This window comes from Nuphar pumila, chromosome 8 (genome assembly GCF_984573655.1).
Source record: "Nuphar pumila chromosome 8, dmNupPumi1.hap1.1, whole genome shotgun sequence".
NCBI classification, from domain to species: domain Eukaryota; kingdom Viridiplantae; phylum Streptophyta; class Magnoliopsida; order Nymphaeales; family Nymphaeaceae; genus Nuphar; species Nuphar pumila.
Window position 1 is genome coordinate 122,443,470 of NC_143256.1, and position 11,284 is coordinate 122,454,753.

General features: G+C 35.3%; 1 long non-coding RNA gene across 1 annotated transcript; it reads right to left on the bottom strand.

Moving 5' to 3' along the window:
- Positions 1-2,900: 2,900 nt before the first annotated feature.
- Positions 2,901-10,507, bottom strand: LOC149830509 (uncharacterized). Its single transcript, XR_016433671.1, has 2 exons — positions 10,469-10,507; positions 2,901-3,476 (listed from the first exon to the last, which is right to left on the bottom strand). It is a non-coding gene; the product is annotated as an uncharacterized LOC149830509 (long non-coding RNA).
- Positions 10,508-11,284: the final 777 nt, after the last annotated feature.

Sequence of the window (11,284 nt, forward strand, 5' to 3'; positions counted from 1 at the left end):
TCTCTCTCTCTCTCTCTCTCTCTATATATATATATATATATATATATATATATATATATATATATATATATATATATATATATATATATATATATATATATATATATATATATATATATATATATATATATATATATATATATATAAAGTAGGGTTTAACATCGAACACTCAAAAAAATCACATAAAATTTCTATATATATGAAATATTTTTATAGGAAAATACAAAATTCATTTAGATAAATATAGAGGTTTTGATTTTTTTTGTGAGGCCAAAGAAAAATCCTTTTGTATTTAGAATTCTATCAGTAAATATAGAATTCCTATTGTTGATAAGAATACTTAAAATTCATTATAATTAAGGAATATTTCTTTAATGAGGGAAACAACTTTTTTTTTTGAAGGTACCAGAATTTGCCATCACAAGAGGTGCATGTTTACTATGTTCTGTTTTAATTGCCCCTTGAAATAAAACCATACTCCTCCCTTTTCTCCCTTCTCCTACCACCAAGAAAGAATAAAAGTCTCAACTAAGGTTATTGGAAACTCCAGTTACATGTGGCAAACTCGTTTATTGGAAAACTGTTTTCTAAACCAAAAACCTTGCATTTCTGACACTTGTGAGAAATTTCTAAAAATGCATGAAAAACTCATTTTCCATGAGTAAAAAACTCATTTCACATCACATGGGAAACCTACTTACTTTATATGGGAAACTTGTTTCCCTTATTTGAGAAACATATTTTTGTACTTTTCTTGCAAGTTTTTCTTAAATAAAATTTTATTTTTTAATGAAAGATGAGATATATGTGTTATTTAAAACTTTACTTATTTCAGTTCTAATCAATGTTCGGGTTTTGTCAGGTCATGAAAACAGAATTTCGTACCCAGAGCCACATAATTTAAGAATTTTATTTTATTATTATTATTATCATTATTATTATTACTATATATATTTTTATTACTTGGTTTGGGTCAGATACCCTACAAAAAAGTCAGGTCGGTTAGTTGCCCGGCAAAAATCATGACCAAAACCTGGCCTGCATATTGCTCAGATTGGGTTAGGGTTGACCCAAATATTATTTGGGTCTGCACTTTCTATGCCCATACCTGAGAATTTGGGTTTGAGTTGATTCGGGTCCGGTACCCTACACAAATTGGACCCAATAACAGCCCTACCCCTTTCACATGAACTTTGGAAAGACGTGTTTCATGTTTCTGTTTCACAACATATTTCTCGTTTCTCGTCATAAAAAAAACACTTCTCGTTTCTGTTATCCTTCTTAGCAACCTTAATTTCAACTGTATTTTATGTTATTTCAGTTATTGTTTGGTGGTTCTTTCTCACTTTCCTTTGTGATCCCTAAACGTTTCACACATCCAAGTTTTTTTTAACACATTTCTGGCTTCATGGTTTCATGCATCACTCTTAACCTGCTTCTTATTCTAATAATTATAATGTCCATTTGTTAGTGAGAGAAAAAGGGAGAAAGTATTAAAAAATTTCATTTAATGTGGATGTAGATCATCGTTTTTATTTATTTACACGGAGATCTGCCCACAGGATCTGACCTAGTGGTGCTGGCCCTGCCTGTTATACTTATAGTCGCTTGGTAGTGTAAAACTCAAGGATGATGCCCATGACATTTGAACTTAGCCTAATGGCTTAGGTCTCATCCCATTAGGCCAAACTCCTATGTGGAGTGTTGTATGTTGGATTTGAAAATTCATTGAAATAACTAAAATGATGGATTTACGTGTTCTCGTTAAATCATTGAAATCAAAACCAAAAATAGAATTTGATGTAGAAGCATACTTGAATCCATAAGCGCTCTGGTTGATCGTTGACGGGTATGATCTTTCAGAACTTGTATATGTGATCATTTTTCTTTCTCTATGCTTTATGAGAGGGACTGAATCTCTTAATGATTATGAAGAGCCTCAAAGAAAGAGTAATTATATAAGGTTTGGGGACTGCATCTAATTAGGAGTTTGTCTTCAATTCAGCTTATTACAGAATTGTAAACAGAACATATTTCTCCACATAATGTACCATGCCATATGAGATATCACGTGACCCAACTAGATTAGATCACATAAACCAAGTCTAAACCTAAGAAAGTTTATAATGTGTGGTTCAACGTATATAGGCCCACATGATTTTCTAACATTATCATCATCTTAAAAAAAAACAATCACTATGAAACACTATCGTGATGTTATGCATTTTTTTTAATAATGAAGAACCCTCATCGAGAACTGAGTCACTTAATGGGCCTACTCCCCTGCAAGGTAAACCTCAGGTGGTGTCGCCACCAGTTAAAGGCACTGGCACACCCAATGAGAGTTGAACCTAGGATAAAGGGTCAACACTTCTCCCCAGGCAGGTGGGACGTTGTATTTATTTAGTTGACAAGTTGCCTTTTACTTTAAATAAAATTGTATTACTTTCATTTTCAATTTCCAATTAATTACATATCCTAACTAAGCTATGGCAAATTTATATTTAATTACCGTAAGTTTTAAATAAAGATAAGGGCCTAGGCTTTTTAAACATTGTTTAAATGACTGCCTAAATTGTTTTTTATTTGCCTGCCTCTAATAAAAAATTGAAATTGATAATTTTAAACCTTTTTTTTAATTACAGGATGCTACTTTTGCATTTCTCAAGTTCTATAGTGGCTTCTGGGTTAATAAGAAATTTCAGATAGAAACTCAAGCAGTCATTTGAGCAATTTTTTGAAAGGTTAGGCGTCTATCTTAGACAATTAAAACTTGAGGCAACTAAACTTAAACTTAACATATGCTAGTAGGGGTGGGGGATACACTACAACAAAGCAGTAGATTAGCGACGACCACATTCCGTCGCTAATCCGTCGCTAATCCGTCGCTAACGATGTTAGCGACGGATTAGCGACAACGCGGCGACAGTATGCTTACGTCGCGAATATTTCGACGCTAACTGGCGACGGAATAATTCTGTCGCCAAGTCCGTCGCTAATTGCGACGGAATAACGAGCGCTATATTCCGTCGCCAATCCGCCGGTACTAAACGGCGACCACGGCGTGGCGACGGATTTAATTCCGTCGCTAAGCCGTCGCTAGATTAATATGAATAGCGACGGAATCATCCGTCGCTAATCCGTCGCAAAAACGAAAAAAAATCAAAAAAAATTTATTTAAAAATTAATTACCGAGAACTGTACAATTTATATTTCCTGTACAATTTATATTTCCTGTAAATAAAAAACAAACCACACAAAAAAATTCATATAACAAGTATCTATAATAATTAATCGTTCCACCTTAAAACTAAGAAGTTTAATTATTTACAATTCAACAATTACAATTAGGAAAAATAAAAAAAATAGAACTTCTTCAACACAGTCCTCTAATCATCGCCAAGATTTTGTGCGTCTTCTTGTTCATTGTCTTTATCTGTCCCTTCAGCTCCACTACCCTGATTATCGCTAGCAGCCTACACAAGAAAAGAACAGTCAGTATTGATAAACAAAATATAATGAAATAAATTACACACTATATGTGATTCTATCATGTGCTCATGTGTGATCTAAGGCAATAAAAAAACTCTATATGTGATTCTATCATGCTCATATGTGTGCTAAGGCAGTCAAAAAATTGAATATGTGATTATAGCATGTTCATATGTGTTCTAAGGCATATAAAAAAACTCTATATGTGATTCTACCATGCTCAGATGTGCTTTAAGGCAGGCAAAAAACTATATATGTGATTCGATCATGCTCGTATGTGTGCTAAGGCAGTAAAAAAATTGAATATGTGAATATAGCATGCTCATATGTGCTCTAAGGCAGGCAAAGCCAAAAATTTTATATGTGATTCTATCATAAATGATATATAACATGTTCATATGTGTTCTAAGGCAGTTAAAAAACTCTATATGTTATTATAGCATGTTTATATGTGTGCTAAGGCAGTCAAAAAACAGAATATGTGATTATAATATGCTCATATGTGTTCTTAGGCAGTAAAAAAACTGAATATGTGATTATAGCATGCTTATGTGTTCTAATGCAATCAAAAAAACTTTATATGTGATTCTATCATGCTCATATGTGCTCTAAGACAGACAAAAAGTTAAATATATATATATATATATATATATATATATATATATATATGTGATTCTATCATGCTCATATGTGTGCTAAGGCAGTAAAAAAATTGAATATGTGATTATAGCATGTTCATATGTGTTCTAAGGCATCTAGAAAAACTCTATATGTGATTCTACCATGCTCAGATGTGCTTTAAGACAGTAAAAAAAACTATATATGTGATTATACCTGAGAGGGACCTGGAATCGAAGATCCCCTATCCTGAACAACGGCCTTGATCTCATTTCGGAGAAAGGGGGCGACGGTGTATTGGAAGTAGTTATTCAGTGATTCATTAATGATCTCGCGTACATCATCACCGGAAAGAATAGTCGGTTGCTTGGAGCTTATGTCGGCGCAAGAAGTTGGTGAGCCGTAACTGGAAGAACCAATAACTGGTGAAGTGTTCATATTACTCCCAAACCCGAACACGCGACCTTTTTTGGGTTCACCTGCTGCAGTCACCCATGCTGTAGGATCAAATGATGGATGCTGAGTAGCGTCTTCGCCATATCGCTCTACCATTTGTTGCTCATATGCCTCCTACAAAATAATGTTTAAAGTATTCATTAATAATTAATGATAACATTATGATGACTTGCATATATATTGCAATGATTATTAATAGAACTAATACATACCGTTGTCGTTCTCGCCTTCTCTGATACGAAGACTCCCGTGGTCTTCCGTTTATGTGTTTCTACAAACACATCCTTATATGGTACACTGCCTCCTTTTTCTGCTTCCTGCGAAGTTAAATGACAAAAGATTTAGTACACAAATTTGCAACTATACTTATAAAATTAATATTATATATTGATGAGTTACCATTTTCTTTAGGTGACTCTTAAATGTCTTAGATCCACCTGTGTGTAGATGGGCTTCGGGCATCTTCGATCGATTTTGTGAAGCCTTCGCAGAGCGATTTTTAAATGCATCTCCCGCCCACATATCGCACATTTCATCCCAGTAATCTCTCCTGATAGTAATAGGACCATGGCCCTTCCACAGTAATGGATCATCTACTACGCCAGATGCTTTTTTTGCTGCAGTCTTCATAGTGTGCAGCATGTCTGCAAATCGATTGGCAGCCACCTTCTGCCACACCTTCCTTGCATCATTTTCTTCCACCGTAGTTGCAAAGCGATTCGAAGCCTACAAATATTTTTAGAAAGTTAGTAGACATTGCTTAAATAAATTAAATATGAAACACATTAACTATGAGGAACAACTGTATACCATGAATGAGGACCACAATCTGTCTAATACCTCCTTTGGGTACTCTTTCCATTGAGCAACTGGTCCTGGTAGATGTTGAAGAAGTGAATTCCTAATCTCCCGTACTACTTCTTGTGGCTCAAACCCCGTGCTGCACATGAATTGTTACACAGTAAATATCAATATAAAATATTTAAAAGATATGCAATAATTGAAAACAAAATACTTACGGTCGATTATCGATATACACTATTCGAATGAGTCTTCTTGTGCCAGCCTGAGAAGACCCTGTTTCCTGTGTTGGCTGTTGACTTATGCGATCAACTGGTGTAGGTGGGTCGTGTACAGGCGCAACATCATCTGTAAAAAAATACACACCAAGTTCTCAGAATGTGCATTTGAACTAATCAAGCATCTAATTAGTTATATGATATACCTATCACAGGAGCCCGTGAAGATGAAGGTTGAGCCTGGCTACTACTGGATGAGCGACCACTATAACCTCCACGAACCATATTCTAACAAATAACATATGTCATACAATACATTCAAATAATTCACATCAAGTATTACAATGCATTCAAGTCATTCACATCAAGCATTGCAATGCATTCAAATAATTCAAATCATTGACATCAAGTATTGCACTAATTCAAATCATTCGTTAATTGCATAAATTATAATACATTCAGATAATTGAAATCATTCACATCAAGTATTACAATGCATTCGAATCATTCGTATCAAGTATTACAATACATTGAAATAAAATTTTTAATCATTCACACCAAGTATTGCAATACAACTCACATCAAGTATTACAATGCATTTAAATAGAGGTTTGTAGTATAAGATTTTGCTCACTAGCTTGAGAATTCTTCCTCGTCACTAGTTTGACTTTCTTCTTCTTCTTCTTCTTCATTGTTTGCCCATCCACTTGGTACATCATTTGGATCACATTCCTATATGAATGTTTCATCAGCCAATGAAGATATGACATGCATATCATGCGCAACATCGTGACCATAAGCGAAGTCACAGACATCATCTGATTGATAGTAATCACTGTCTTCAGCTAACTCATCTTCTTGTAACTGATCATACTCGGGGTATAGTTTGGATTTCACCTTGCAAACTGCCCACCATTCATTTCTATCTGACTTTTTTATACTCGGATATGAAGTATAATAAACTTGTTGAGCTTGCGAGGCTAATATGAATGGTTCATATGTTCCAAACCTGGATTTATGATTCACCTCCACAATGCCTGAAGCTTTGTCGAGTCTTGTTGCAGTTGGATCAAACCAATGACACTTGAATACCGTAACCCTGTTATTCATGCCTAAGTAAGTCAACTTCATTATTTCCTCTATAACACCGTAGTAATCATGTTCATTTTCACCGTAGCTGCTACCCTTGACACACACGCCACTATTTATCGTTGATTTGTTTATACCGTAGTCTTTTGTATGGAATCGATAACCATTTACGATATACCCGTTGTAGCATTGCACAACTTTGGTCGGACCATTTTCTAAATCACATATTCCTTGATCTTTAACATCACCATGGCGAACCTACGCACAGACATAAACAATTATTGTGATCACGATCAATTAAGTAACTTAGTGTTGTTTATAAGTACAAAATTTATGTTAGCTTCTTTACCAACTGTTTCAACCACTCCACAAACTTAGTTTCACGTTCTTTTTGTACTTCTGCATTAGTGAGATGTGAAACTTTGCTTTGCAACTCCAGATCAAATCGTCTGCAAACCACAAATACTTATATTACCAAGCCATGTATCCACATATAGAACATAAAAGGATTTATAATTGAGTTGCATATACATATACTTACTCGATGTATGGGTCGATCGCTGAACAATTAAAAAGAATATAGATGTGTGCTGCATCTTGCTCTCGATCTATCAATAGCCTTGATCGGCAACTACCAAATGCATGCCCAAGTCGTTGAAATATCGACAGCTTGTCAGCTACAGTTACTTGTTCTCCATCATCGTTACGGGGCGGGCATGTGTAACGTGTTGAAATATGAGGTTCGAAGTACATAGATGAGAAATTTGAAATCTCTTCTAAAGTGTACGCCTCACAAATAGAGCCTTCTACTCTTGCTTTATTACGAACCTTTTTTTTTAGGTCGAACATGCATCTGACAAGAATATATATTTCAAATTTTAAATATTTGTCATTAAAGAGACAAATATAAAAAAACATATACCTTTCAAATGGGTACATCCATCGATATTGCACAGGGCCACCAACCCTTAGTTCATATGGCAAATGTATGATCAAATGTTCCATAACATCGAAAAATGCTGGCGTAAATATCTTTTCTAACAGACAAACAGTGGTGATGACAGAGTCCTCGAGATTCTTTACATCTGATACAATGACCTCCGATGCGCACAATGTTCTGAAAAATCCGCTCAACTCAGACAATACCCCCCATATAGGTTTGTCTAACATATCATGGAATGCTAGGGGTATCAATCGTTGCATAAAGATATGACAATCATGGCTCTTCAACCCATATAACTGTCCATCGTCAATCTTCACAGCCCGAGCAATGTTAGAGACATATCCATCTGGAAATCTCAGTTGTCTCAACCATTGACATACATATTTTATTTGATCAGGTCCGAGCACGTACTTCGCCTTTGGTTTCAGTACTTTGCCATTATACTCTTTGAGTTCCAATTCTGGTCTTTTACATATTAATTTTAAATCCATACGGGCCTTCGGATTATCCTTCGTTTTTCCTTTAATATTGATTACTGTATTGAACACATTATCAAACACATTTTTCTCTACATGCATCACATCCAAATTATGTCGTATCAATAGGGTCGGCCAATACGGTAGTTCCCAAAAAATAGATTTTTTCGTCCAATTGTGTTTCTTCCCAAATCCACGGAAGGGTGTAGGACTGCGGGCATCTGTTAATACATCTGGAAAGTATCGCAATCTTCTTAAAATCTCTATGCCAGACAATCTTGAGGATGGACCTTCCATTTCAGTTGTGCCTGCTGTAAATGCATTCTTTTGACGTCGGAACGGATGATCGCTGGGTAGAAATCGACGATGGCAATCAAACCAGCAAGGCTTCCTTCCATGCCTCAATCTAAAAGCTTTGGAATCCTCCATGCAGTACGGACAAGCCAACCTCCCATGTGTGCTCCAACCAGATAACATACCATATGCAGGGAAGTCACTGATTGTCCATAGAACAGCGGCCTTCATGTTGAAATTTTGTTTTTTGTGGGCATCATACGTGGTAACACCGTCATCCCACAGTACTTTTAATTCATCAATCAATGGCCTTAGATATACATCAAGATTTTGGCCAGGTGAGGTCGGACCAGGGATCAACAGAGACAAGAAAAGATTTGGACGTTTCATACACAAGCTTGGTGGAAGGTTGTATGGAGTTACAAATACTGGCCAGCATGAGTATGGAGTTGATCTACCCCCAAATGGATTAAATTCATCTGTACATAGACCGAGTCTAACATTTCGCACTTCCATTGCGAAGTTCTGATGAGTACGATCAAAGTGCTTCCAAGCTTCAGCGTCAACAGGATGCGTGATCTTGTTTTCATCGTGTCGAACTTTATTTGCATGCCATCTCATGTGTTTAGCTGTCTTTGAAGACATATACAATCGCTGCAATCTAGGAGTGATAGGAAAGTAGCGGAGCGACTTGTATGAAACTTCCTTTGATCTCGTGCTACCATTGCCTCTTGTCTTTGGCTTGAACCGAGGATGCCCACATGACGGGCATGATATGTCGTTTTCCTGCTCCTTGAAATACAACATGCAGTGATTTGGACAAGCATCAATCTTTTTATAACCCATACCTAGAGCGTTGACCATAACTTTCGCACGATAGAAATTTTGTGGCAATTTCTCATCTTTAGGCAACATACTCTTCACAATCATGCACAAACAGTCAAAACATGATTGACTCAAATTATACTCGGACTTCAAATTCATTAGTTGAAGAACTGCAGACAAGATAGTGTGACTCTCACAACCGTTCCAAAGTGGCTCATCAGCATCTTTAAGTAAATCATAAAATCTACTAGCTGCATCGTTTGGTGATTCTTCATCTACGACAGTTCTTACATCACTAGAACTCATAGCAGAACCCAGTTCTGTTCCTGCAGCATCAAATATCAAATTCGTATATGGATTATCGTGCACCACATTCACCCGTGCATCAAAATCGTTTCTAAATTCTTCTCCATGAAACGCCCAGTTCTGATAATCACTCACAAAACCCTTCCTGTATAGGTGATGTCTAACGCCATGAGGTTCTACAAATCGATTATTCTTACAAATCTTGCAGGGACACCTAATCCGACCTGTGGGATCTACCGTACTGACACTCGCCGTTGCAAATTCAATAAAACTATCGACACCATCCATATATTCATGCGATAACTCATTGTCCACTATCCTACGGTACATCCATTCACGGTTTGCAGTCATTCTGTCGTATGATGTTACGAATAGTATCCTAACGAATTAAGAAAAAAACAATCAGAATGCGACGATGAAGAAAATATCAAATTTATCATGCAATATACTATGTCAAACAATAACAAGAATTTTGATGCATGCATTGATAACTTAATATTTTCATGTGCAAACTATTAATGACATGATACAATCATTTGAAGCATGCTTTTATTATAAAATTTCACATGGAAGTCAAAATCAAATTGAAAGTAACTACATGCAAGCATGGATACAATTACATCAAACATTGCAATACATCATAATCATTCATATCAAATAAATGACAAACATGTACCTGCAGCAAACACACTTCAATATCTCACTAACTACTACCATGCTTAGCATGGACTCCGTACTCCAAAAATAAGAACACTTCCATATTTCTACATTAAAATCATGCTCAGCATGATCTCCGAACTCCAACAAAGCAGTCCTAGATATCAACAACTAAGTGAGTGTGTGAACAATAAAGTGCTGCATTCAATAAATTAAATAACATGTGATACGTTTGCATCACTTACTCACCACAGGTATTTACCCGATTTGCATTGTTTTTGTCATTTACTTACCACAGGTGGCCGAGCACGAGTTGGTTCCGTTGAAAAATCTGCACAAAAACAAAACAAATTAAGTAACAAACTAACTAATCATGAAACAAGATGAAACACTAACTAAAAAAATTAAAACAACTCTAACTAATTGAAAGAAGAGAAAAGAAAAATAGTATATATGTTAAGCCAAATCTAACTAGAAGATGCTAATTTAACAAACCAGCTATAACATGTTGAACCAGTCGACTAACATAAAGTCATAGACAATTTCTAATCTGAACTACTTAGCAAAGGAATAGTAAATCAATCAATTAGTTTACTAGAAAAGATGTGAACTCCGTTTAACCACCACTATCATAAAGAATTCAAACAGCCCTAATCTAACTAACTGATTGTGAGAACATTAAATACCAATCTATCTAAGAAAAATATAATTATAAAAGACTAATAGATTGAAATACTCTAACTAACCAGATTTCAAGAAAACAAATTGAAGTAAAACTAACTACCAGTAGACATTAACAAACTAACAAATTGAACAACATGGACAACTTGTATATATACATTACAAAAAAAATTTCAACTTAAAATCCATATGGACAACATATATGCAAACTACACTTAAAACGATATGGACATCTTATATACACATATTACAATTTTTTTTTCAAGCTAATCACATGGACAACATAGGGATCACATAATAACTTTTTTTTTTTTTAAAAAGAGATCACATGGGCAGCATAGGTATCCATAACAAAAATTCTTTTCAAAACAGATCACATAGGCAACGTAGGTATCTCATAACAAATTTTTTTTCTTCAAACAAACACA